Source organism: Palaemon carinicauda, chromosome 39 (assembly GCF_036898095.1).
Source record: "Palaemon carinicauda isolate YSFRI2023 chromosome 39, ASM3689809v2, whole genome shotgun sequence".
Classification (NCBI taxonomy): Eukaryota; Metazoa; Arthropoda; class Malacostraca; order Decapoda; family Palaemonidae; genus Palaemon; species Palaemon carinicauda.
The window spans coordinates 60,668,887-60,673,886 of NC_090763.1; the positions used below are offsets into that span (position 1 = coordinate 60,668,887).

Genomic DNA, 5,000 nt, shown 5'->3' on the forward strand with positions numbered 1-5,000 from the left:
ATAGATATATACATATATATATATACATATATATATATATATATATATACATATATATATATATATATATATATATATATATATATATATATATATATATATATATATATACACATATATATATATATACAGAGAGAGAGAGAGAGAGAGAGAGAGAGAGAGAGAGAGAGAGAGAGAGAGAGAGAGAGAGAGAGAGAGAGAGAGAGCGGTAACATGTCTTGCTAGAATATTTATCTCTACTCAAGATAAAATTGAATCACAATCAGAAAGATTAGGGAATGAAGTAAGTTAACTACCACAAGAGAGTTAAGGAATCCTTTGACTGGCCAGCCAGTACTACATTGGATCCTCCTGTCTGGTTACGGTTTATTTTCCCATTGCCTACATACACACTGAATGTGCCTATTCTTTACAGATACTCCTCTGTCTCATACACCTGACAACACTGAAATTACCAAACAATTCTTCTTCACCCAAGGGGTTAACTACTGTACTGTAATTGTTCAGTGGCTACTTTCCTCTTGGTAAGGGTAGGGAAGACTCTTTAGCTATGGTAAGTAGCTCTTCTATAGGAGAAGGACACTCCAAAATCAAACCATTGTCCTCTAGTTTTGGGTAGTGCCATAGCCTCTGTACCATTGTCTTTCACTAGCTTTAGGGTACACTCGGGTACACTGTTCTATCTTATTTCTCTTCCTCTTGTTTTGTTAAAGTTTTAACAGTTAATATAGGAAATATTTATTCTTAATATTGTTACTGTTCTTAAACAATTTTATTTTTCCAAGTTTCCTATCCTCATTAGCTATTTTCTCTGTTGGGGCCTCTGGGCTTATAGCATCCTGCTTTTCCAACTAGGGTTGTAGCTTAACTAATAATAATAATAATAATAATATTAATAATATTAAAAATAGCCGTCTGTTTTATGCAATCATCTTAAAAAAAAACCACCGTACTGGTTGAGGAAAGCAGTGATTTGATCGTTATTTATAGACGTGGCAGTTATAAGGGAATGACATTGAAAGATTTCAAGAACATAATCCGAGAGTGTGGTGTACAACGAGTCGTAATATTACGCAACATTATCAAAAGATGGGAATATTATGAATAGGATTACATGCACAAATACAAAGTCGAGAATTCCATGCAGCAAACACATTTTAGTTTCTTAAACTTTTATTCATATCCTTGACAATATTGATGTGTTGCTCCAGTAAAGGTTAACATAGCTATTCTAGGAAAGATAAATAGCGTAATGGAACAGCAACAGCAATACTTTTCGTTGATTTCTCCAGAAATTCAACCCGAAGAAAGAAGTGAGGTATGAAATTGGAGGAGTGATGTCTTATCCATTATTATTACTTGTTACAACCCTAGTTGGAAAAGCAGGATATGCTATAAGCCCAGGGGGGCTCCAACAGGGAAAGTAACCCAGTGAGAAAAGAAAACAAGGAAAAAGATTGATTTTATATATCAGTTTTACCCAATAACTCAATCTTTTATAAGTCAGTGATCTTTAATAAAAGAGAGGAAATGGGTAGCGAAATCGTGTGGTTGAATAGTTATGATTATTATTATTATTATTATTATTATTATTATTACTTGCTAAGCTACAACCCTAGTTGGAAAAGCAGGATGCGATAAGCCCAAGGGCTCCAACAGAGAAAATAGCCCTGTGAGGAAAGGAAACAAGGAAAAATAAGAACAGTAGCAACATTCAAATAAAAATTTCCTATATAAACTATAAAAACTTTAACAAAACAAGAGGAAGAGAAATTATATAGAATAGTGTGCCCGAGTGTGCATAAAAACCCAAGGTGTCTCAAAATTCAAGATAACACTGGGTGTTCTTTCAGAGTTCATTATCGTTGAGTTTGGTCAGTAGTTGGCTGGGTGAGCAACGTGAATGGGCAAACCCCATTGACATTTAAGCCCAAAGAAAATGATTGTTATCATAGAATATGCAGAGATCATTTCTGCTTTATAATTAGAGACTCATGGAACCCTAACGGAAAAAAAAAAGAACGGAGAGTAATGTGAATGTACCGTACACTGTCGCATAATTTAATATATAGTGATTTTTAATGAAGGTAGTAAGCTGGTCGGTGCCAGAAGGGTAGCGGTTACAATGTAGAGAGAGAGAGAGAGAGAGAGAGAGAGAGAGAGAGAGAGAGAGAGAGAGAGAGAGAGAGAGAAGTATCAAAACTGAATGACCTTCAGATAATACTTTCAAGCTAAATTTTTGGGTAGCCTATATTTAATAATTCATATGAGAGAGAGAGAGAGAGAGAGAGAGAGAGAGAGAGAGAGAGAGAGAGAGAGAGAGAGAGAGAGAGAGAGAGAGAGAGAAATATCAAAACTGAATGACCTTCAGATAATACTTTCAAGCTAAATTTTTGGGTAGCCTATATTTAATAATTCATATGAGAGAGAGAGAGAGAGCTTGCACACATACATTTTTGACGGTATGGGTGCACTAGACAGAACTTACTTTAAGAGGCAAACTACTGAAGCATTCCTAAACTCTTTGTCTTCGCAGAGGTAATTATTATCTATTCATAGCGCAATCTGACGGTTATGAAGTCAGTAAGTACCTCTGTGAAATCAGGCTCTTTGGTACAGTTGGACATCAATTCCTTGTACACCTCACTGCGAAGAAGCGCAACTAGCCACACCCTTAATGTGTGGCGAGTTCCTGTGTTTGGCCCCGCCCACCACCTGTGGCATCTCTTTCTACGCTATCTGTTTGGTTACTGCCCGTGAAGTAAGGATGTGACAAGGTGCAATTCTTCGGATCGATGTGTACCAGGGACTCCTGTGCCCAACTGTACCTAGCTATGGAAACGTAGATCAAGAGTCAGGAAGCACTTTAAAGGTTTAAAGGCCCCTCATGAATGGCTGAGGCAGGGGACAGTGATGTTGCCCTATCAAGCAGGACAATGGCCCTAGAGACTAACCATATATATATATATATATATATATATATATATATATATATATATATATATATATATATATATATATATATATATATATATATATATATATACACACACACACATATATATATATATATATATATATATATATAAATAAATATATATGATGATCAGTGCCCAAGCCCCCCTCTCAACCCAAGCTATGAACAAGGAGGCCCAGGTAATGGCTGGTGATGACTCTGCAGATAGACCTATAGGCTCCCCCAAACCCCCTTCACAAGGATGGTGAGGTTGTAGCGACCAAAGGAACTAATGAGTTTGAGCGGATCTCGAACCCCATTCTAGCGATCACTAGTCAGGGACGTTTACATAGAGGCCACGAGCGCTAGAGATTTGGTTCTCATTCCGCTCGATTTTTTTCTTCTTCAACTTGTCATCAGAAACCATAGCAATAAATGACCGCACTCCTTGTAAGAAAAGTAGCCAACTGGTTAGGGAACAACCGCAGCCTTGGCTGCAATGTGCCGTTTCCATCAGCTGTTTTATTCTTTTTGGTTTTCCTCATTTTTTTTTTTTTTTTTTTTTTTTTTTTTTTTGGCTGTTTTTCTTCTTCACTTGTTAGGTCTTTGATGTCCGTTCCCATCCTTTTCCATGCGTTTCCTTTACTTCCAAGATCGCCATCTGTGACCTTGAGAGTTGGAACGTCATAGGACTTCCAATCGGTCAGGTAGCCAACCATCCTGTGGGATTTTATTATTAGTTTGGCTTCTCGTTTCTTCTTTTAAAGTTTCCTCCGCTTCAAATTTTAGAGAAAAAGAATTTCATACTATGTTCTATTCTTAGGATTTTAGCTTCCGTCAATATAACTGTTGCGACTACTGGTCTCTTTTATTATAGTTTATATATGATAGATCTATTTTAATGTTGTTACTGTTCTTATAATATTCTATATTGGTTATTCATTACTTCTCTTGTAGTTTATCCATCTCTTTATTTCCTTTCCTCACTGGGTTATTTTTTCCCTGTTGGAGCCCTTGGGCTTTTAGCATCCTGCTTTTCCAACTAGGGTTGTAGCTTAGTAGTAGCAGTAGTAGTAGTAGTAGTAGTAGTAGTAGTAGTAATGATGATGATGATGATGATAAAGGGTGAATTAATACCTATAGTCAATTTCTTTTAGCGAGGCATATTTGCACCGACTAGCAGCGGTGCCCTTTTAGTTCGAAAAAGTTTCCTGATCGCTGATTGGTTGGACAAGATAATTCTAACCAATCAGCGATCATGAAACTTTTCCGAGCTAAAAGGGCACCGTTGCGATTCGGTGCAAATCTGCCTCGCTAAAAGAAATGGACTATAGTATCTGAGCTTGTCTCTCAACTGGCAGTATCTCTGGATGAACACCTTAGCGTCAGTAATTTTACTCAGTATGTACCAAATTATTACTTAGTACTAATAATTCATTCCTAATTTTTTCTTACTATTTAAAGTCTTTTATTGCACACTTAAAAATTAAATTGAACATTATCTACTATTTTAAAAAGACATTTGGTTTAACTTTAAAATAAGATGAAATCAAATGAAATCAAATTAAACTAAATATACTGTAATCTATTTTTTTTTTTTTTTTTTTTTTTTTGCATTTAGTCTAACTTTAAAATAAAACGAGCTGAAGAATGCCATTGATATTTGCTGCGTATGCCTTTTATAAAAACCCAAAACTATGAATATGAACACACGCGTGCACAAAAACACGCACACCTTGAATTGTCTGTGGAATTCCTACGGGCTGCAAGTGTGAAAGAGCCCGTGACTGGCCGTAAGTGACAGGCAGTCTGCAACAACAACAACAAAAAAAACAACAACTGTGGAATCAAAGGTTTGCGTATAAGGAAGAGATATTGCACCATCTCTGCGTTATAGAAATTAGGTTTGTAAATTGAACTCGAATAAAGGAACTATAAGATTCGAGTTGAAAGGGTGATGTATTTGCGACGTTTATGAGATGGAAGTGTTAAAAGTTGTAAAATTGGTATAAATGAAATTGTATATAGATGTGTGGTTTGAGAT

The 5,000-nt window shown here is 35.9% G+C and overlaps 2 protein-coding genes across 2 annotated transcripts in view; both read left to right on the forward strand.

Annotated features, from left to right (window-relative positions):
- The window catches only part of LOC137631216 (IQ motif and SEC7 domain-containing protein 2-like), a 374,957-nt gene that overhangs the window by 69,471 nt on the left and 300,486 nt on the right, over positions 1–5,000 (forward strand). The window lies entirely within an intron of this gene.
- The window catches only part of LOC137631415 (uncharacterized), a 26,418-nt gene that overhangs the window by 350 nt on the left and 21,068 nt on the right, over positions 1–5,000 (forward strand). The gene's annotated exons all lie outside the window — the stretch shown is intronic.